Raw genomic sequence first — 22934 nt, forward strand, 5'->3', positions numbered from 1 at the left:
AGAAATAGGCAAGAGAAGCAGATAGCTCGCGTGGATAAGAGAACAGAAGGTTGATCTTTTTATAACCTCTTTTGTTCTATACTTTCAGAATGGATATCCAGCAAGCTGATTTTATGCTATCTGATTTGGAACTGAACCTCATGAACTAGCCTCTGTGTTTGTAGGATAGACAATGTGTGGGTATTGTCAGTGTTCATGTCTTGGTTTATGTCACTTACAGATTGCTCATTGTACTGTTGGAGCACTGCGTATAATGGAGGAGCAATCTTGGCAAAATGATAAACATGGCAATTGTGTGAAGCACAATGTTTAACAAAATTTTCCCAAATTAAGATTGTATAAATCTTAATTGATTAACTCAATAGGACAAATGATCCTACAGAGGTCTAAAATATATTCAAAGACATTGTCATTAGATTTTTGTGATTCATAATTATCTTAATATTATGAATAATTACTCAAAACCACATAGCAATTAATAGAAAAGAGGAGGGCTCGTGTTGGATCAATGATGACTGGTGGTGGCGTATGATTCATGGATCATGAGTACAGGTCTGGGAGTCTGAGGTCCACATATTTTCTAGCTTATACCATAATCGCTGGCAGCAATTATGAGTAATAATCTATGCTTACAGTTAGTTTAAAATATAAATACAATTTTGTAGCATATATTCCAATTAAGAGATAACTTCACAGGAAGAGTCCTAATTATATATATCAATATATGACTAAGGATGTCATATAAACCATAATTAAAGCATGTTCATGGTATGTCAGAGCCATGGCTATTTGTTTTCTCAAGAAACAGAAATATTAGTGCAATAGATAATTCGATGAAGGGTAAGAAGAAAGTGGCAAGACACGCAAGTAGAGGGCATAGATGTGTTGGTTCATGTTGTTTTTAGTGATGGTGCATATATTGATTTTTTAAAAAAACCCACTTATTATCTGAGAACAGCCATCATCAAAGGGTGTTTAAAACATTTTTCAAGATTAAGAGTGTATAACAAAACAGACGCTAATCATGGCAAAAGATCCTTGGAAACTCTGGAGTTTACTCAAGGATCTTGTCTTTAGAGTATTTTGATATATAATGATCTCAGGAGTGTTAGTGGTCAATTGCTCATAAATGAAAAAGAAGTGGAGGGGTGATGTTAGGTTAACGATGACCACTGCTGTTATATGTGTTGTTGATTGTGCCTGCAGGTCTCAAAGTCTGAGGTCCACATCATAAAATACCTAGTATATACCCATTATCTCAGTGATAGGTATTAAGAGTAGTTTCCTTTTATAATTAGATAAAATATTATAAAAATTAACTTAGAAGTCATTTTTTAATCATGACATAATTTTACAACAATAGTACTAAAATGGACACTAAACATTAGTTCCTTTGGATTTGATGGCTGAGAATACCATGCCATATCAATTAAAACTATAAGCAATGTTCTTGGGAGGGTCAGTGTTGGTTTTCTTAACAAGAATACAAGGTAGTGTATTATATACATAGAGAACTGATAAGGAGAGGAGTAACTTAAAGTAGGCATAATTCATGGATAAATCAAGTGAATATCAATCTCTTTGTGTTCTCTTCTGCTTTGTATTCTTAGAATTGGTAACCCAAGCTGATGTATATATTCTTCCTTGGTTGTGAGATTCCTGCTCTGGTCATTGTGGTCCTAAGACAGACACCATTGTGTGTAGTCAATGTTCATGTCTTGGGTTTGGTTACTTCTAAAGACTACGTACACTATTGTTGAACTACTGCTCTTCCTCTAGAAGAACAACCTTTTCCAAATGGTAAATTAAGCTTCTGTGTGAAGTAGTGTGCTTAACAACATTTTACCAAATTAAAAATTAAAATTAAACAAATGCTCAAGAGGGTAAAAGACCCTGTAGATGTTCGATATCTACTCAAGGATATTTTCCTTAGAATTTTTGTGATTCATAATTATCTTAATAGTACATTTTTATTGACCAATTGCTCAATAATAGTATAGATATTAATAGAGAAGGAGAGGGCTGATGATGGATCAATGATGACCATGGATGGCATATGATTCGTGGATCATGAGTACAGGTCTGGAAGTCTGAGGTCCACATCATAAAATATGTAGATTATGTATCACATCCCAGAAGCAAATATGAGTGATAGTCTACTTTTACAATTATATAAAAACTAAGTATGTTGGTACGGCATTTTTAAAGTTGACATGGTTCTATGAGACAACTACTAATCATATATGCTAAAACAAAGCAGTTTTTCTAATAGTATAGTTGAGATTGTCTTATCAACTATAATTAAAGCTGATGTTCTTGGTAGGTTCAGAGGCACTGGCATTTGTTTTGTAAAGAAGAACACGAAATGGCATAATGACACTTAGATGAGAATTAAAAAGAAAGGGGAAAGACACACAGACAGAATGCCTGGATGAGTGAAGCTAATATCAATCTTTATATAATTTCTTCTGCTTTATACTGCCAGAATGAACACCCACAGGCTGATGTACACACTCTTCCTTGGTTGTGAGCTTCTTGATCAGCTCTTTGTGCTTGCAATATAGACAACGTGTGAGTATAGTCAATGTTCTTCTGTTAGCTTTGTGTGCTTTGCAAAGTTGTGCACTGCCCGAGAAGAGCAGTTGTCACTACAGGGTTAATATGGCAGGTGCATGACACACAAAACTGTTGGTAATGAAGACTATGTAACAAAAGAGATTCACCATGGCAAAAGATCCCAAGGAGCTCTGAAGTATATTTAAAGATCTTGTCCTTATATTTATATTTCATTATAATTTCAGTAGTACTAGTAATAGTTCCTCATTCAACACAAATGAATTACTAGAGAAGCGGAGGGCTGATGTTGGATCAATGATGACCTCTTCTTGCGTATGAGTCATGGATCATGACTACAGGTCTGGAAGTCTGAGTTCCACATCATAAAATATCTAGCATATACCCATGCTTTTAGTAATAGATGTTAAGAATAGTTTACTTTAGCAATTAGATAAAATATAAATAAAAGTAAATTGGTAATGCATTTTCTAATCAAGACATAATTGTTCAGAAAGAGTACTAATAATACATTTCAAACATAGTAGTTCAATCAAACTTGATGACAGATTATGCCACATGAGCTAAAATTAGAGGCAATATTCTAGGTCGAGTCAGAGCCTCAGCTACTTGTTTTCTCAAAAAGAACACGCAATCTGGTATTGCATTGTCAAATGAGTGGTAAGAGTGGTAAGAGGAGATGGATATTGAAAGCAGACAGAATGTCAATCTTTTTATACTCTCCTCTGCTTTATACTCTCAGAATGGAGACCCACAGGCTGATTTCTCCATACATCACTGGTCTTGAGCTTTGTCGTCATGTCTTTGGGCTCATAATATGGACAGAGTGTAAGTATAGTCAGTGTTCATGTGTTCATTCGTGTTGCTTTTAGTGGCTGTTCCTGTAGTGATAAAGACTGCTTATCATTTCATATGAGCAGTCATTGCCAAATGATTAATATGCAATGTGCATGAACTCAGTATTTAATAATATTTGGTCAAATTATGAATGTATAACAAAATAGATACTCAACACTGCAAAATCCTGAGGAGCTCTTAAGTATACTCAATAATCATATCATTAGTTTTTTATGATTATTTCAATAGTACTAGTGATCAATTGTTCAACAAAAATGCATAAATTAATAAAAAAGAAGAGGGTTAATGTTGGATCACTGATGAACACTGGTGCCATATGAATTGTGGATCATGACTACAGGTCTGGGAGTCTGAGATCCACGTCATAAAATAGCATATACATGTGATCTTAATAACAGATGTTAGGAATAGTATACTTTTACAGTTAGATAAAATATAAATAAACTGGTCAAGTAAATTTCCAATTCAGTTATAATTTCCACAGCAAAATACTAAATATATGTGCCAAACACAGAAGTCCATTCATATTCTTGATTTGGTGTAACATATGACCTAAAATCATTGGCAATGTTCATGGTAGAGCCAGGGCTGTGGCCATTTGATTGCTTCAGAGGAACACATCAAACAGTAATAAGCACTTATATAAGTAATAAGAGAGAGGAATAACCCAATGTATGCATAAGTATACAGAATATCAATCTTTTTGGATTGTCTTCTGTTTTACTCTCAGAATGCATTCCCCAAAGCTGATTTGCTACATTCTCTTTCTGTTGTGAGCTTCAGGATGTAAAACTTATGTTCAGAGCATAGACACTGAGTGAGTATAGTCAGTGGTTATGTATTGGTTTGGATTACTTTTAAAGACTGCCCACTGAATTAATGAAATGCTTCCCCTCTCGAAGAGCAACCATGGCCAAATGGCTAACATCATAAGTAGATAAAACACAGTGTTTCATAAACTTGGTCCATTTAAGAATATGCAACAAAAAAGAATCTCAGCATAGCAAGAGATCCTAAAGTATACTTATGGATCTTGTCTTTAGATTTTTGTGATTTGTAATTATCCCTAACTCAATAAAAATGCAGATATTAATCAAGAAAGCAGGAGCTGATGCTGGATTTGTGATGACCACTGGTGCCATATGAGTTGTGCATCATGACGACAGGTCTGGGAGTCTGAGGTCCACATCATAAAATATCTACTTTACCCCCATGACCTGGTAGAAAATATGAGTGATAGTCTACTGTAGCAAGTGGACAAAAATGTAAATATAAATAAATTGTCAAGGCACATTCCAATTAAAACCTAACTACAGAAAGTGTGTATAATAATGCATGCAAAATACAACACTTCAGTCAGAATGACTGAGGAAGCCACATGAAGTAAAATCATAGGCAATGTTGTCAGTAGGCTCAAAGCCTCTGTAATGTTTGTTTTCGCATGAAAAATTCTTCATAATTTCATACATAATTATATGAGTGATAAGAGATGGGTAAGACAAGTAAATAGAGTATATGGATGAGTGAACAGAATGTCAATATTTTCATATTCTCTTCTGCTTTGTACTCAGGATGAATTTCCCTCCAGACTTGATTTACATGTTCTCCTTTGGTTTGGGGCTTCCTGATCAGCTCTTTGGGCTCGTTATAAAGACACAGTGTGAGTACATTCAGTGTTCTTGTGTTGGTTTGTGTTGCTTTTAATGTCTGTTCCTGTTTTGATGAAGTTCTCCTCATCATCCTGAAAGAGCAGCTGTGGCCAAAGGGTTAATATAACTTGTGCATGAAACCCAATATTTAACAAACTTTATCAAATTAAGAAAGTGTAATGAAAGAGACACTCATGTCAAAAGAACCCAAGGAGCTTTAAAGTATACTTAAAGATCTAGTCTTTAGATTTTTATGATTCATAATCATCTTAATAATACTAGTGACTGATTGCTCAATAAAATAAATTAACATAAAAACGAGGGTTAATGTAGGGTCAATGATGACCATTGGTTTCATATGAGTTGTGTATCATGACTATATGTCTGGGAGTCTGAGGTCCACATCACAAAATACCTAATATATACTTATGATCTTAGTGATGTGAATAATAACCTACTTTTTAAATTAGACAAAATGGCAATAAAAATAATTATGGGTCAGGCATGGTGGCACATGTCTTTAATAGCAGCATTCAGGAGGCAGAGGTGAGTTGATCTGAGTTTGAAGTAAACCTAATTTACTAAGTGAGTTCCAGGACAGCCAGGGCTACACAGAGAAACCTTGTCTTGAAACACATCACCCCACCCACCCTCCAAATTAATTTTTTAGTTTGTTTTTTGAGATAGGGATTCTCTGTGCAGCCCTAGCTATCTTGGAATTTATTCCATAGACTAAGTTGGCCTTGAACCCACAGCGATTCCTACTGCTTCTGCCTCCCAAGTGCTGGAATTAAAGTCCAGTGCCACCACCACTAATCAAGGCATAGTTGCACAAAAACAGTATTAAAATATATATCCAGCAATAGTATCTCATTCAGAATTGATGGTTGAGGATGCCATGCCATTTCAGTAAAATTTTAGGGGATATTATTTAGAGGTTCAGAGCCACAGCTATTTACTTTTTCAGAAAGAACTCAAAATAGTGTACTGCATATTTAGGAGTGGTTAGAAGAGGGGTGATTTTAAGAACACAGAACATATGGATAGGAAAACTTCTCTTCTGCTTTGTAATCTCAGGATACCCTAAAGCGACTTTTACATGTTCTCCCTTGGTCATGGGTTTTGTGAGCCCCTATTTATATTCATAGGATAGATATGAATATGTTTAGTATTCATGTGTGCAAAAATACATCATTTAACAAATTTTGTCAAATTTAGAATGTGTAACAAAAGGCCTTCTCATAATGTCAAAAGAACACTGAAGTATATTTAGGAATCTTGCCCTTGGATTTTTGTGATTCATAATAAACTCAGTAGTATGATGATAAATTTCATTATTAAATATTTATAAATTAGTAGAGAAGAGGAGAGCTGGTGTTGGATCAATGATGAACACTGGTTGTGTATGCTCATTGGTCTTGACTACAGGTCTGGAAATCTGAGGTCCGCATCATAAAAGACCTAATTTATACCCATGTTCCTACTGACAGATTCTACTTTTATAATTAGATAAAAGTATAAATAAAAATTAATTGATAAGCTATTTTCTAGTCAAGGTAATATTGAACAGCAGGAGTACTAAAAGTATATACTTAATAGAGTAGTTCATTCAGACATGATGACTGAGGATGCCAGATTAGCTAAAATTATAGGCAATGTCCTCTGTTGCTTCAGAGCCTTGGCCATTTGTTTTCTCACACAAAAAAATGCATCATAGTGTATTGCACACTTACATAGGGATAAAAGAAAGGGGTAATGCAAGTGAATAGATTGCATCTGTATGTAGTGAGTAAATCAATCTGTTTGTATTCTCTTTTGTCTTGTGCCCTCAGAACAGATACCCCCAAGCTGATTTTACACGCATTCCTTGGTCATGAGCTTCTTGATCTGCTGTTTGTGTTCATAGGATAGATACAGTGTGAGTATAGTCAATATTCATTTACAGACTCTTTGTTGTATTGATGATGTGCTTCTTGTTATCTAGAAGCACACCCATGGCCAAACTGTTAGCATGGCATTTGGGTGAAAAACAATGTTTCAAAAATTTGTGCCCAACTAAGATTGTATTATCAAAGAGATACACAATGTGGCAAAAGATCCTGAATAGTACTGAAGTGTACTCAGGGATCTTGCCTCAGATATTTGCAATCGATGATTATTGCAAAAGTAATAATGAGCTATCATTCAACAAACATGGAAATTCATAGAGAAAAGGAGGGGATGATGTTGGATCAATGATGACCGTGGGTAGCTTATGAGTCGGATCGTGACTTCAAGTCTTAGTCTGAGGTCCACATCATCAATTTTCTAGCTTATACCCACGAACCTAGTAGCAGATAATCCACTCTTACACTTAATAAAATTATGAATAAAGGTGAGTTGTTAAGACATTTAAATGTTTTTAAATTATAATCTAATTATATCATTTTCCTTTCTCTTTCTTTCCTCTAAATCTTCTCATATACCTCTCCTTGGCCTTATTCAAATTCATGTTGTTACATGCATATACATTACATGTACACACACACACACACACACACACACACATCATAAATACAATCTCAGTTTATATGCCATTACTCATACATATATTTTCAGGGCTGACCTTTTAGTATTGGATAACAATTGATGTGCTCTTCCCTGAAGACTATTTCTTCCAATCTCAGAATTCTTCAGTTGCTTGTTGTTCTTTGTGTAGGGTAGAGGCCTCATGGGTTTTCCCCAACCATTTTGGCATGTCTGTTGGCATGTTTTAATTAGACAGAATCCCATACCAAGAGGGCCAATAGGACTGAATATAATAGTTTATTCTTACAGCATGTCTGAGGATACCACATGAATTATAACTATAGTCTATGTTCTTGGTAGGGTGACAACCATGTCTAATTCCCCCCCCCCCCATAAAGGACATATCACCATGTCACACATAATTAAATGAGTGATAAGAGATGGGCAGTAAGGCAAGTAACAGAGTGCATGGAGCAGTGAACAGAATGTCATTCTTTTATATTCTCTTCTGCTTTGTACTCTAGGGATGGATTTCCCCCAAAGTTGATTTACATATTCTCCTTTGGTTGTGATCTTCATGATTAGCTCTTTGGGTTCGTAATAATAGATACAGTGTGAGTACATTAAGTGTTCTTGTGTTGGTTTGTGTTGCTTTTAATGGCTATTCTTGTACTGATATAAGACTTCTTACTATCCTGGAAGGGCATCCATGGCCAAAGGGAAAATGTGGCATGTGAATGAAGCACAGCATTGAAAATACAATTGTCAAATAAAGAATGTGCAATGAAATTAGATCTTCATCATGTCTAAAGAATCATAGTAGCTTTCAAATAAAGTCATGGATCTTGTCCTGAGATATTTATGTTTCATAATATCCCAATAGTACTTGTAGTCAATTGCTCAACAAACATGCAGAAATTAATCGAGCAAAGGAGGGCTGGTGCTGGCTGGATCTGTGATGATCACTGGTGCCATATGAGTTGTGGATCATGACTGTAGATCTGGGAGTCTGAGGTCCACATCATAAAAGAGCAAGCTTATATCCATGATCATTGTTGCAGATGTGAATAATTTTCTACTTTTATGATTAGATAAAAATACCTTCATAAGGCTTTTACCAATTAAGTCATAATTTTGTAGCTTGGATTCTAATTATATATACAAAACAAGGTAATTTTTTCTGACAGCATGTTTAACTGATGCCATATAAACTAAAGAAAAAGCAAATGAAGTACCTCTACATGTGGAGACAAACATACACTCATCAAACCCATACAAAACACAAAATTGGAAACAATAATATATAAATTTAAGACCAGTAAGGTTAAAATTGCTCAGACAAAGCATTATGACATCAAAAACTTCCAAATATACCATTTTGCTCTTTTTGAGTTGGCCTTTCTTGAATGACTAATGAAATGAAAGATAACATGCAAATGAACAGAGACAGAATAAGGATCCCTTCATATTTTGTTTTATTTTGTACTCTCAGAATAGATGCCTTCATCACTGATCACCGGGTTCATGGAGCATAGGGACCAACGTGAGTCAAAATTCTTGTCTTGCTTTTAAGTCTTTGCCCTATTTTCATAAAGGCATTATATGGAATCCAAGGACCCATGGCCCAGTGAGAAATACAATGTGGCCATGAAACACTTGGTTGGCTAATGAATATTTTGAAATTAAGATTGATATAAAGGCATGAAACAGCCTACATATAGCTGGTTTTAATTATATGGTTTTCACTAGAGAATAAGTAACCAGCTACTAAAGAATGATATAAGTTCATCAGAGAAACTAGAGGCCAAGGTTGGATCAGTGATGACATCTTGTTGGGTATGAGCCGTGGATCATGACAACAGGTCTGGAAGTCTGAGTTCCATACCTTAAGGCATCTAGTGTATATGTGTTTATTCTAGACAATTTGTTAGGTATGGTCAAGTATGTTATTCATACTTTCAATATTTGGATTTCATTTTGTTTTTAAAATTGGGTCAATTAAAGAATCCTTATGGAAATATATAAATAAAAATCAAGCAGCTCAGCATTGTTCTGCATGGGAATCATGCCAGTTGAGAAATAGTAATAAGCATGGAAGACATAGTGTTTAGAAATGAATGGCTTAATGGTATTACTAGCTAAGAACAATGCATTTAGTAAAAATAATGGGGAGTCCTTGTTTTGTTCAGGGCTTGAGTATTCATTATTACTTTATCAAGTAAACCAAACTATGACAATATATTTCCTACCCAATTGACTTAAAAATGGAAGACAAAATCAAAGAATAAATGGATAGAATATAATTTTTTGCAATTTTTCTTTTTTGTACTGTCAGCATAGATGCTTTCTGAATGATACTCATCTTCTGGTCACCAAGTCCACAGTTACCCTATGTGTCAGGAACAGAGAGACCAATGTGAGTATGGTAAAATCCCTTGACTTAGTTTGGGAGGTTCTTTAGATTAAGATTAAGGTTCTTTAAGATTTAAGATTAAGCATCATTCAGAATCTACTAGGGCCAACTATGACTGACTAAGAAATAATCATGAACACCATACATTATGCAATTAATCAATATTTGTATAATTGAGCACAACAAAGAAAAAAGATATCTCCTCAATTTAGTGAAAGATGCTCTAAATGGCTGAAGGATCTCATTCTTAATTTTTGTGATTAATAGTCACCTAAATGTTATTAGGAAAATTGTAGATTAATTAATAAACAAATGTAGAAATTAATGGAAAAGGAAAAGACCTATCTTGGGTCAACAATGACCACTGGTAGCCTATGAGTCATACATCATAATTACAATTCTAGAAGTCTGAGGTCCACACTGACTCTTAGAAGTGGTTCTCTACACAATTGTGTGAATAGAGGACACATCATGTCCTTGCTGGTAGTGTTAATGGATTTTGGCTATATTGCAAATAAATCCCTGAAGAATCAATAGATTCGTAAGATAGAAATGTAAGTCAGGGGGCATCATACTATTACTAAAGTTAGAGAATGAGGATGGAAGTCATTACTACAATATATTGGAAGTGTTAGCTTTTTATTAGCAGTTCCAATACATTCCTTCTGTCTGATGACATGGATCACAGAAGTAATGGTCAATGTGCTTATTAGTAGAAAATTCAATGCTCTTCTATTTCTGAAGAGAAAGTAACCATGTTTGGATAATTGATAGGGAAACTGAATGGGCAGAACAGCATTTCAGTCCTCTCTTGTCTGTCTGTACTTCTCAGAAATGCCAGCTCCAGAACAATAAATGGATCCTGCCTGCTCCTGAGTTCTTAGGCTGCCTGTGTTTTTAGGATCCCAGCTACAATTGTGAGTAATAATTACAGATGACCTTTTAAATGTTTTCCTAGAGGATTTTGCATGTAGATATGTGATGTGCTTACAATGGTCAGTAAACAGCAGCTGTCATCAACCATAAACATATGTTCATATACAATATTGTACAAGGTTTGACCTGAACCAATAAAAAAAATACCTGGTTACCACCACCTCTAATTTGTACATGGTGAATACCAGATATCCTAGATTCAAAAGTCTAAATCAAAGGAAATTTGAGTTACTACCGCAGTTGGTAATTTTCTATTAGTAAGCTGTTGAAAAGATACAAGGGTAGTGTTCATATGCTTTTATTCTATTGTTATAATTTTATATATTAACATTAGAAAAAGGGTCAGTAAACAAATGTTCATATCATTAGTAAAGCATCATTCAATTATGAAAATGTCATGAAGAAAGCCAGTCTATCAGCATAATTAAAAACAATGAAAACAGTTAAGGATGCCATGGGGACAAGGGCAGTTGCTAATTCAGTAGTAGCACTCTGCCTTGGATGTGTAAAGCCCTGGGTTCTATCTTTAGTACCAGAGAAACAAAGAAATAAAGAAAAAACAATCTTTAAGAATGTTCCTTTTTTTGGCTAATGATTAAAAGTAGTCCATGGAGGAATTATTATGAATACCAATAGACCAATAAATAGCAGTGATGAGCACACATGCGCAGTCATCTGGGGTTAGGAAAGCTAATGGACATCTGAATGAGGGAGCAAATTAAGCAAGGATGTGGGACCATATTTTCAAGCCCCTTTTTTGTTTTGTGCACCTATTCATCAATGTGGTGAAGACGGCGGCAGATGCCTCTGTAGTGGGCACATTGAAACTAATTAGAGTAGTAACATCTCATTTGCCTGAATATGCTATTTTTAAAAGTATTCCCTTTAATGTTGGAACACTCAGTTCTGAGATGTCTCCATCAAATCCCTCTCTTCAGGGATCAGGGAACCCTCTGGAAGAGGAGGTGAAAAGATTGTACGAACCTATGCAATGGAAGACACCAAGGAAGCAAGGCCTTCTAGATACAACAGAACTGATGCAGATATGAGCTCATAGAGACTGTGGCAGCATGCACAGGCCTGTACAGGTCTAAGCCAGATGAGCTCCCAGCGCTAAGAGGGCAAGTGGACACAACCCCATATCCCTAAACCAGAAGCTATCTGTAATTGATAACCTCTCCCAAAGGAAAAACTGTATTTCTCCAATGGAACCTCAGATGTGTTGGCTCAGATGGCCAACACAAAATGAACTTGATGGCATTTTTGGAAGCTTTTGTGATGTGCAATGATTTGCTGGGTATTTTTTTTACCCTACGGACATTTTGATTATCTATTATGGTTTCTGATTTTATTTTTGAAGAGTTTTCTATGTATGTGAATGTATGTGCCTCAGCATCTGAATTAGTTTCTTGTAATTCTTCTGTTTTTTTTATTTCTCCTCTTCCTCCCCATCACTTTAGATGCTTGTTTTATTCTAATGAAAGAATGAAAGAATGGGTATGGATTTTGTTGGGTGTGTAAATGGGGAGGATCTGGGAGGTGTTGGTGGAGAGGATACTGTAATAGAAATATATTGTATAAAAATAAATTTTCAATAAAAATGATTTTTTTCTATCACTAAAAAGTGTGAAGTACAATTATTGAAAGTGAATGGAAGGATCGATGGAAATATATATAAATAATATGAGTGAGTGGATGCTTACCTAATTGTCTAAACCACATCATAAGATAAAAGATGTTGAGAATAGTGAAGTCCATGTGGGATGGGGGTGAATTCGACCCAAACACATCATATGCTTGTATGAATATTTTTAAAAAGGAAAGTAAAAGCAATTATTTTACTAACGGGAAAAAAAGAAAAGGCTAAAGAGTGTTGTCTTTTTGGCTAAGGCAAGTGTTCATATGTGTCTGTGTTCACAGGGAAATGAAACTCAGTCATTGCTAAAGCCCTTGCTAAGTGTCCACGTGGTGCTGGTTCCATCCCCAGCACTAACAAAGAAGTTGGTCATTGGTCAAAATACACTTTCGTGTTAATGACCCTCTCAATACTGATAAATAATAACATATTTGTGCATTCTATCCAGAAAATATAAATATCAAAAAGTAAATACTTCAATTATCACATAAACATGGAAGCAAAGACTTAAGAGTGACAGGGGCATATTTTTTAAATGAAGTGTTCTACATTGTGTTCCTTGAAAAGGACACATTTGAGCTGAGTTCGAGATTCATCTATAACCATTGATATGTGAGTAACTCTATAGGTTTAGAGCATAGAAAATAATATTAGGGGTTTTGGGTTTTTTGTTTTTGTTTTTTTGTTTGTTGTTTTGTTTTGTTTTTCTAGACAAGGTTTCTCTGTATAGCTTTGTGCCTTTCCTGGAACTCACTCTGTAGCCCAGGCTGGCCTTGAACTCACAGAGATCCTCCTGCCTCTGCCTCCTGAGTGCTGGCATTAAAGGCATGAGCCACCACTGCCTGGCTGATGTGAGTTTTAGTGTATCTATAAAGAGTGTGTAATGTATAAGTTTTAATGTATATATACTCTTTAATTGGAATCTATTAAATACAATTGAATGAAAGTAGCCATGGTAAATATAGACTTGGTATGTAGTATTACATTGGTCAGTCCATATATGAAACCTTAATGGGTCACAAGTGAGTTATATATCATTGCAGCAGATGATTGTCTAGATAAAGACTTAGCCAAGGTTCATTAATGTTTAAAATGTATTAGTCTGTAGACTTTTGATTATTCACCGGTAGCTAGTGAGTTAATTGGTAAGCAAGGCTGGATAATAAGAAATGAAGTAGCCGAACCCTGGATCAATATCACTGCTGGTGTGAGTCATAGGTGGTGAAGTGCATCTGGAACACTGAAACCCCAGAGGAAAATAATTAGAGCTGTTGCCCACTCCAGAATGAATGCTATAGATAGATTCGTGATTTCATAAGACTCTTGTCTGAGTTTGTTTTTCACAGGTTTTGATTATTTTGTAGTCAGAAAATCAATAAGAGGATGTACAATCAAAACACTTGGTTGGACATGTTAAAGAGGTATGTTTTTATTGTGAGTGATTTAAAAGTATAAAGAATAATATATAATTATAAATAAGTAAATTTGAAAGGGGCATAGTATCATATAATTATAGCAAAATGAGAAAGAGAACACTATGAACAGTATTAATGCTAATAAATAGTGATAATTGGCCAAAGGACAAATGTTCAGTGGTATTTCTTATGGCTAATAGTAATGGCAAAGAATCTAAGTGATGGCTGGTATTCTTGCATTGGATTAATGGAAGTTCAATGGTGTCTTGTTCTTCTTAATAGACTATGAAATATACATCCAAGTAATTTCACAGTGATTCAAAGATACCAGGAGCAGTGGAAGAAATGTCTCAATTTTATAAGGGTCCGCTTCACTGTGTAGTGAGGTTGAGGCTACACAGAACTATATAAGTCCCTGCCTTTAAGAAATTCCAATTACTCAATGTACACAGTAAGCAAGGAAAGATGAAAAAAAGGAGTATGTCTGTGCCCATTCTTAGTGAATGCATATAGCAGCAAGAATAGTTAGTGTGAACGTGTACTCAAACTAGCCCCACCCCCCAAGAAGCCCATGAGAAAACATCAAGGCTTTTTTTAACTGAATTTTTAATAATTAATAGATACTTATTATAATGTCATGAGAGATTTACTAACTAATTAAACAATAAGCTAGACGAGAATAACTAGAAATGGGTCCTACCATGTTTGCTGTTGCTGGTGGTATATGAATCTCACAGTGGGTACATTGTTTGATGCTGTCAGGTCCAGCAAAGACAAGATCAAATGTACCATTTATGTTTAAAGGGCTCCTACATGTGGATGCCAAGAATGCAAAGGGACCTTTTTCCTTAGATTGTTTTTATGCAACTATATTCTTTTACTGTACACAGATAAATGTGACTACTACCACAGACATCAAATGTAGACAGATGAGAGTAGGAGGCCTATAACATACGTGGCAAAGTCAGATAAGTATTAACATATATTACTTCAAATTCATATACACATAAGTAACTTGATAAATGAACATGGTCTTAATCTCCTTTTTACTGTGTTTTGCTTTTGACATCCTAGACTGAACTGCGAACTGGCTTCTGTGTTCCTCAGCTTTCTGGTCCCTACCATTGCCTCTGAGGGTAGGAGCATTCTCTTCACTATAACAGAGTTCTTGGTTTGATTGTTTGTTTTTAATATATTCATTGTAGCATTAAAATAAGTAGGAAATATAATTCTTCCAAGACAAACATGGTCCAAAGAATGAATAGGAATTGTATAAAATACCTTGATTCATTGATATTGTCAACCATGAGGATAATTGATACAGAGGGCCTTATTCAATTAGAGATTAATTCCCAAGACAAATGGCAGTGGTGTCAGGGTGACATCCTTGAGCTTTTGTGATTAATTCATTTATTATTAGTAAATCAATGAGCCAACCAATAAACAACTTTAGATGAGAATGAAGTTGGACCCACAGCAAGACCAATGGTGGTGACTTAATGGCATAGGTTTACTCCATTGTCTGTGCCTCTGTGCCTGTGTCGGAGACCGAGGCTCAAGACAGACATGAGCTTGCTCAATTCCTGTCTTGTTAATGATAGTGTGGAAGAGAGTTAGGAATATACAATGATCTTGTTTGTTACATTTATTTGTCTTGCAAAGAGTGGAACAGTTTGTCCCATAGCATATACCTGTGGAGGTCAACTTCTGGGAATCAGTTCTCTCCTTCTACCATGTGGCTCCTAGAGATTGGTCATCTGACTTGGTGGCAGGTGCCTCTTACCACTGAACCATCTCACTGGTCCAGGACCTTGGTTCATTTTTCTATTTACATGCTTCATTTTATCTATGTAAGTTGCTTGTAGACTAATCAACATATATATAAGTAAATAAATCAAAGCCTTGCCCTGCTATGAATTCATGCAAGGAAGCACAAATATTAGTGTAAACTATTTATATTTTTGTATGTTAAGAAAAAGCATGGGCCAAAAGCCCAAGTTTTTTTTTTTATTAAGGATCATATAGGCAGTGTACTAAAAAATAATGGTTAATGTTATGAACATGTGTCATACTTAAAAATGCAGTCACATACAAAGATGGTCATTTTGATATAGGTTCTTATGACACAAAAATTCTAATAAATATCTCAATGAATTAATTAGTGAAGAGGATGAAAAAGGACTATTTGGGGATAGTCTTTCTCACATTCTTTGTTCTTTCTCTAAGGAACAGTGCTTTCCAGTTAATGGAGGACTCTGCCATGCTGCTTGTTCATGGGTGGAGAGCACAGAGACCAATGTGAGTGAGAATTAATGTTCATAAGCTTGTGCGTTTTTCTTGAAGCATTTATTACATTATTAAAAGTTTAAAGAAGTCCCAACAAGGCCAACTGTGGAAAATGATAAATATGGAATTAGCATGAAATATTACACTTATAAATTCATTGATGATAATTAGAGAACATGATATGAGTATGGCCAACAATCCTAAAGGCACAAAGAATACTTATTGCTCTTAGATTTCATGAACCATAGTTTTTAAATTCATGACTATTGAATTAAATTACTTCTTTAATAAACACATGTAAATTAGTGTGAATAAAGAGGTCCCAACCAGGACCAATGATGGTAATGTAGGTTTAATGAGTTGTGGTGATGTGTGGTATAAGCCCAAAATCCTGAGGTCTGGTTAATTAATACAGGTAGTATGATGATTTGTCAAAGAAGAATCTAAGACAATCTAATGATTGTCTGTATAGAAGATAAGCACATTTAAGGTTCTTGCTTTTGAGTTTTTATCCATAGTTCCAATTTTATTGTTATTAGTGAATTAATAAGTTAAATAGCAATCAGATGTAGATGACTGTGAAGAAAGAGTCATGACCCAGAACCATTGTTAAGGTGGTCACATGTGAGTCAGAAAAGATGAATAATTCATGTGTGGGCCTTCAAGGCATGATCATGTTGACAGCTTTCAGGAAAATACAAGGACTTTATTCTTACCTTTGTGTTCATGAATAAATAATACTTTTAAAAAAGAATAACATTTAAAATTTATCTTTAAATAATTTCATACATATATGCAATGCATCTAGGCTATATCCACCTCTAACCCCCTCCTTTTAGTTCCCCCTAAGACCCCTAAACACATCTTCCCAACATCATGTCATTCCTTAAAGAAAAACAAAACTTTTAAAGTATAACTCATTGAGTCTAATTAATGCTGCCCATTTGTGCATTCAATTGGGGCATCCACTGGGGCATGGACAGCCTACCAGCAACTACTCCCCTACACTTCTTTTAAAATAGCAGTACTGTTTGTTGTTTAAATGCACAATAAGAATACTGATACTGATTGGGATGGATGGCCAGCAGTTACTGTGTTGTGCCTTCAGCTGGGGAGGATATGGATAGTTACCAGTGACAGCCAATGGTTTGTGTCATGTGTAGGCTTATTTGTCATATTGGTAAAAAATGAGTAAATATTATTGCACATTAATGGACAACATGACTATGTTAGCAGATGACTAAAAAGAAAAACTAATGGAGAACTGTTCTTTTCTTTATGGTCTCTACTTCACCTTCTTCAAAATGGACTCACTGATTGCTTAAGAATGTGTTGGAATGGAGAACATGTGAGACACCCCTGTGAGTAACTAAAGTCTTATTTTGATTTGGGGCCCTTGTTCCAAAACATTTTTTGTACTTTATTATGTATTAAATATGATAAGTTCTCAAATAGGATTTGAGATGATGACTGATAATGAACAGTATCAAGTATACCAACTAAAGATAGAATAAGTTAGGGATTTACATAACTTGGTCTTGGGTTTTTTGAATCATGTATTTCACTAGAATCAATGAACAAATAAATTGTTCAATGAAAATGCAGAAGTGAATCAGGAAAGGGAATTTCATGAATGGATTGATGATGACTACTGGTTCAGTATGACTTACAACAATGAGGTCCATGTACAAGAGACCCTAAGCTGTGCGTCAGGTGGAGGGGTTATCTCAGTGTTGATTTTGCCTTCTCCTCTTTGTACTTCCCAGGATGGACCCTTGTACTGTTCTGAGAAGCTACAAGCTTCACAGTGCTCCCTATGTGTATAAGAGTGGGACCAATGTGAGTAAGAGAGGCAATGATGTTTTGGGGTGGTCTGTTTAGGATATCCACTGACTGCTATTTGATAAGTAGCAACTGTAATCAAAGAAGGTCCATGATGGACAATGAAACTATAGATTGCCCTGAAACATTGTATTGATGAATTGACTAGCTGATTAGTTTTATAATGAGAGTAGCTGATAAAAGAGATGCATTCAATGACGTAAGTGAATCTGTAGGCTATTTTAGGGAGAAGTATCAATTTTTCCCTGCCATGAGAGTTATGTTTCATAGATAGTTAATGGTATTAGAGAAGTGAAAGATTAATTAGTAAACAAGTGTAGATTTTTATATGAAAAAGACATCTCAATGTCTTGGTCCAATTATTATAATTAATGATATATGAGAGGTCATGCAGGATGTATTTCCATGTATGTCTGGAGACTGTAGGTTTTTCAGATACAGGAAGTGTGGTCAGCTTCCTGGGATCCTTTGCAAATGATCCAATGGGCTGATGTTAATGATATATAAAAATCTGATTCCTTTAGTTTGGGTGGAGTGGTGCAATTTTCTGATTTATTGATACATCTTAATAGAAGTACAATCCAGCCGGGCGGTGGTGGCGCCCGCCTTTAATCCCAGCACTTGGGAGGCAGAGGCAGGTGGATCTCTGTAAGTTCAAGGCCAGCCTGGTCTACAGAGCGAGTTCCAGGACAGACCTGTTACACAGAGAAACCCTGTCTCGAACCCCCCTCCCCCGAAAAAAGAATGTACAATCTAAACACAAATGGCCCAAAGTCATGAAGAGAATCAAGTCTTAACTCAGCTATTAAATCATTATATTTCCATACCATTTTATAGCATATTACAAAAACAAAAAACACAAAACCAAAAACAACCCTTTTCTATTACCTTGATTGGAAATGAGTCACTTGTCAGACAACAGGAACACTCAGTACACTTGTTTGAGGCCTTTGCTAGCTTGTCCCTGAGTGCTAATGTGTCATAAGTAAATCAATAAACACAAGTGCTGTGAATGAGGATAGATGAGTCTGCTGAAGCACAGCCTCGTTGTGAGCTTGTTTACTGGAACAGAGTTTGTTCTTTCGTGTCTCTACCGCTGCCGCCTGTAGATAAAAATAGACTCAGCCTGTGACCCACGTCAGCAGCCAGCTTATACACAGATGTGCGAGTACTCAGTGTCCCTGTCGAAGCTACTTACGATTTTATATGTCTTTGACCTTTAGAAAATTAGAAAAAGTTACGTAAATATCCAAATTAAAAAACATTTAAAGAAAGGAAAGGGAGCTTGCTGTGTACCAATGTATGTTTAATACCATGGATTATGAATTAGTCATTGTGCTACACCAGAGCCCTGTTTACAAAGAGATCAAGGTTTTCTCATTCATTTTCATAGCTGTACATTGTTCCATCTTAGATTTCCCCATTATTCCATTTATTCCACATTTGTGCATTAAGAGATTTGTGGCTCAGATAATTGAAGTTTATAATAGATTCATGCTAAGCACAGTATGATGCACAGAGACAGGTGTCTAAAATAAATTAAACAGTGATGGTGCATCGTCAATGGGATGGTTATATTATGCTCTTTACCATACCCAATATCCCTGGGAGCAATATGATAGAATTGTTCCAGTTCTAGGATTGCAGAAACCAGTGCAAGGAGCCACAAGGTGTCTGCCTTCATCTGAGGGGTTTGCTTAAGGGTGTCCACTAAGTTGTTAGTGAAAATCATCAGTGCAATCAGGAATATGTTATGGCTAATGCCCTTGTCCTGGGTCAGTTGTGAGTTTCAAACTGATTGTTTTATTATGAAAAAGAAAACATTAAATAATTATTCATAGGAGAAAAACATGATATAATGGAGAGGATATTATTTTATAACATTTTAAAACTTTTTTTTATTTTGTGCACAATGGATGTATCTTGGATGAGGCCAAGAGAACAACCAATGCTCATCCTTCATTGGAATTTTCACATGCACTTGCTGCATGTGTTTAAAAAAAGTGCAAGCAGGGACTGGAGAGATGGCTCAGGGGTTCAAAGAACTGACTGTTCTTCCAAAGGACCTGGGTTCAATGCCCAGCAACTACATGACAGCTCACACTTGTCTGTTAAGCCAGTTTCAGAGGACCCCAACACCCATGGCCAAAACACCAATGCACATAAAAATAAAATAAAATAAAATATATATATAAAAAAGAGTGAAAATATATGCAAGTGACTATTCATATAACCAATGTACAAAAAAACGAAACCTATTTAAAGAACTGAGAGCCAACACTTATGATACATTTAAATATTAGCACAAATTTCAAAAAGATAAAATCTAGCTCACTAATTCTTTTAAGTTTCTTTAAAATAATATTTTTTACTTATTCTTTGAAAATTTCGTATACCTATACAATGTATCTTGGTCCTATCTGCTTCCAAACTCTCCGAACACTCTCTTTACAATTTTCATGCCCTCAACTATTTTTAAATTATTATTATTTTTAACTTATGGAGTCAATAGTACTTCCCAGATTCACCTACTTTGGTGTGGGATCATCCACTGGAGTGTGAGCAACCTGCTGGTGGCCAAGTTGCCCCCCAAAAGTAATTTTCTATCCCCCACTTCTTACTGGCATACAGTAATTATACATAGTAGTGGGCTCTGTGTGTGTGTGTCTGTGTGTGTGTATGTGTGTGTGTGTGTGTACATGTATGTAAAAAATTGATGCATCCTCTAAATATTCCTTAAAAGTTAAATGTGTATGGTACTTTTATTGTGAAGCAGGAGTACAGAGATATAAATGCTGCTCCATGTCAGAGAGCTGATGGTAGTTCATGCCGTAAATTGGAAGAACACACAGATTATACAGGGAAGAGCAAGGGAGGATATGGAGCGCATTGCCTCCCAACTGTTTTTATGACCAAAGTGTCCATGACCTTCTGAGGTCTGTTGCACGCAGGGATTTGCATGTTTGTTTCTGCAGGGATGAGCACACGGATTTTAGTAATATTCAAGGATCATCCTCTCAGGTTTTTTTTTTTTTTGCATCATAGATTTGATTTTGTTATTAAAAATCAGCAAATGAAAGAATAAACACGACAGTGTACAAAGTGAGAGAATGGTCTATGCAAGCATGAAAGCATGTGGTGAGGCAAGATCATTATTAATGTATCTTAGGCCCCTTGAAGCTCGCGAAGCATGAAGTGGACTGGGGAAGGCTGCCTTTTGGGGTATGGGTAAGTGGGTTGAGTAATGACATGGGATAGGCAGGATTCTTACTTTGGGTCCATGATGAGTTCAAGTATTTATATGCTTAAGAACAACAACAACAAACAAAACGAAAAAAACATAGTAATAAATACTAAAATGACTAAGAAAATGGAATTTGAAAGTCATGCATTAATGTTATGACTCTGTCAATGGTGGGTTTTTAAACACTGTTGTTTTGAGAGAGGGTCTCACTGTGTAGCCCTGGAACATGGCATGTAGACCAGACTGGCCTGGACCTCACAGAGATCTACTTAGCTCTGCCTCCTGGGTGCTGGAATTAAATGCCACTACATTTGGTATCTCTCGATATTTTATTAGCAGCATTGCCTGTATGCTTCCGAATAAATGCACTGAGCTGACTAAAGTATGGTTATGGAATCCAGGTGCCAAGAACAGAGATGCGAATCAGTGATAGGTCCTTTTCTTCGGTATTAGTGGCTTTCTTACTAAAAACATTGTTTAAGACATGCATTTATGTTGTCTTAAGAAATCCAGCCAGATGCTGCTAAGGGATCAATACAGTATCAGTTCTTAAGAGAGCATTTACAGCACTGGGATTGGTTCCCGAAAGATAAGCTTGAGAGTGAGATGTCTCTATATCGACATTCCTTATAGATACAGCAGTAAATTGATTATATTGGAAGGCAGGTATTTATTACTGTTAATTATTAATTGGAAAATTAACAGATAAATGTGGTAAGGAAAGAAGAAGAGTTGAAATTCTGACCCAAAAGATGACCACAAGTACTTATCATAGGTGATGAATAATTCATCTCAGAAATTCTGGGTTAGTGCAGAGACAGAAATCAGTTGTATTAGCTTTTCTGGGACTATTCCCATGGAGACATCAACTATCCCAAAAGGTCATGTTTTTTGGAGTTTTGTGCTTCATGAATTTTTATTGTTATTACCAAAAATAAAAAAATCAATGGCCATATTTACACTTTAATTACATAAAGAAACATGAAGAAATTTGTTCAATTTTTAAAGATATGAAAGGAGGCAATCAATATTATTAATACAATTTGTAAATACTGCAGTTCCCAAGTCAGTGGTTCTGGGGAGCTGTCTCCATGCCCAAGACTGGACAAATGGGCAGAAATTGTAACCTGTCCTCTTGCTCGGAGCCAATGATTTGGACCATGGTTCTTGTTCTTGTTATTGTTGCTAGGAGAAGAAATACTGTGACTTTATATATTCAGGGTGTTTTTTTTCCTTGTTATGGTTGTTTTAAAACTCAGGTTGTTTTAGTTAAGAGAAAATATATAGGTTGTAAAGCATTAATACACAAGTGTGAGGTGCAGGATGAAATAGACATGAAAATCTTCTTAGTGCTCTACTTGGTACACCCAGGGTGTCTGCACTGCTAGTGCCTTATGCCTTCTCCTCCAGTCCCAGGCTCAGGCTGCCGCCACGTTCTGGCACAAGTGTGGAGGTTGGTGAGTGTAGTCAATGTTCTTGGTTTAGTTCAGGGGCTTTGTCTCCAGACCTTCACTCTAGGGCTGCATGGTGTCCAAGAGACCCAAGAACTTTCAACTGTAGTTAAATGCAATTA

At 35.7% G+C, this 22934-nt stretch overlaps 1 long non-coding RNA gene, 11 other non-coding genes and 1 pseudogene across 49 annotated transcripts in view; all 13 read left to right on the top strand.

The window, feature by feature from the left end:
- The window catches only part of LOC107402472 (uncharacterized), a 147610-nt gene extending 135048 nt beyond the window's left edge, over window positions 1-12562 (top strand). For 17 of the 38 annotated variants that reach the window (XR_013044512.1, XR_013044501.1, XR_013044516.1 and 14 more), the window contains 10 exons: window positions 1611-1800; window positions 2486-2571; window positions 3317-3402; window positions 5004-5092; window positions 6914-6999; window positions 8114-8203; window positions 9082-9132; window positions 9925-10005; window positions 10835-10919; window positions 11877-12562. This is a non-coding gene — a long non-coding RNA (uncharacterized LOC107402472). Of the gene's footprint in view, window positions 1-88; window positions 177-1610; window positions 1801-2485; window positions 2572-3316; window positions 3403-5003; window positions 5093-6913; window positions 7000-8113; window positions 8204-9081; window positions 9133-9924; window positions 10006-10834; window positions 10920-11876 lie in introns of all 38 variants that reach the window. The other 21 variants (XR_013044511.1, XR_013044518.1, XR_013044521.1 and 18 more) reach the window with 17 other exon arrangements.
- LOC121822570 (small nucleolar RNA SNORD113/SNORD114 family) lies at window positions 502-573 on the top strand. The gene has a single exon (XR_006063755.1). It is a non-coding gene; the product is annotated as a small nucleolar RNA SNORD113/SNORD114 family (small nucleolar RNA).
- Window positions 1156-1227, top strand: LOC121822602 (small nucleolar RNA SNORD113/SNORD114 family). Its single transcript, XR_006063782.1, has one exon. It is a non-coding gene; the product is annotated as a small nucleolar RNA SNORD113/SNORD114 family (small nucleolar RNA).
- On the top strand, window positions 2030-2101 carry LOC121822571 (small nucleolar RNA SNORD113/SNORD114 family). Its single transcript, XR_006063756.1, has one exon. It is a non-coding gene; the product is annotated as a small nucleolar RNA SNORD113/SNORD114 family (small nucleolar RNA).
- LOC121822573 (small nucleolar RNA SNORD113/SNORD114 family) lies at window positions 2865-2936 on the top strand. The gene has a single exon (XR_006063758.1). It is a non-coding gene; the product is annotated as a small nucleolar RNA SNORD113/SNORD114 family (small nucleolar RNA).
- On the top strand, window positions 3722-3793 carry LOC121822572 (small nucleolar RNA SNORD113/SNORD114 family). The gene has a single exon (XR_006063757.1). It is a non-coding gene; the product is annotated as a small nucleolar RNA SNORD113/SNORD114 family (small nucleolar RNA).
- On the top strand, window positions 4548-4619 carry LOC121822576 (small nucleolar RNA SNORD113/SNORD114 family). The gene has a single exon (XR_006063761.1). It is a non-coding gene; the product is annotated as a small nucleolar RNA SNORD113/SNORD114 family (small nucleolar RNA).
- LOC121822578 (small nucleolar RNA SNORD113/SNORD114 family) lies at window positions 5413-5484 on the top strand. The gene has a single exon (XR_006063763.1). It is a non-coding gene; the product is annotated as a small nucleolar RNA SNORD113/SNORD114 family (small nucleolar RNA).
- LOC121822583 (small nucleolar RNA SNORD113/SNORD114 family) lies at window positions 6460-6530 on the top strand. Its single transcript, XR_006063768.1, has one exon. It is a non-coding gene; the product is annotated as a small nucleolar RNA SNORD113/SNORD114 family (small nucleolar RNA).
- Window positions 7309-7376, top strand: LOC121822592 (small nucleolar RNA SNORD113/SNORD114 family; annotated as a pseudogene).
- LOC121822575 (small nucleolar RNA SNORD113/SNORD114 family) lies at window positions 8538-8609 on the top strand. The gene has a single exon (XR_006063760.1). It is a non-coding gene; the product is annotated as a small nucleolar RNA SNORD113/SNORD114 family (small nucleolar RNA).
- Window positions 9401-9472, top strand: LOC121822580 (small nucleolar RNA SNORD113/SNORD114 family). The gene has a single exon (XR_006063765.1). It is a non-coding gene; the product is annotated as a small nucleolar RNA SNORD113/SNORD114 family (small nucleolar RNA).
- Window positions 10350-10421, top strand: LOC121822579 (small nucleolar RNA SNORD113/SNORD114 family). The gene has a single exon (XR_006063764.1). It is a non-coding gene; the product is annotated as a small nucleolar RNA SNORD113/SNORD114 family (small nucleolar RNA).
- Window positions 12563-22934: the final 10372 nt, after the last annotated feature.

The sequence above is a fragment of the Peromyscus maniculatus genome, chromosome 14 (genome assembly GCF_049852395.1).
Source record: "Peromyscus maniculatus bairdii isolate BWxNUB_F1_BW_parent chromosome 14, HU_Pman_BW_mat_3.1, whole genome shotgun sequence".
NCBI classification, from domain to species: Eukaryota; Metazoa; Chordata; class Mammalia; order Rodentia; family Cricetidae; genus Peromyscus; species Peromyscus maniculatus.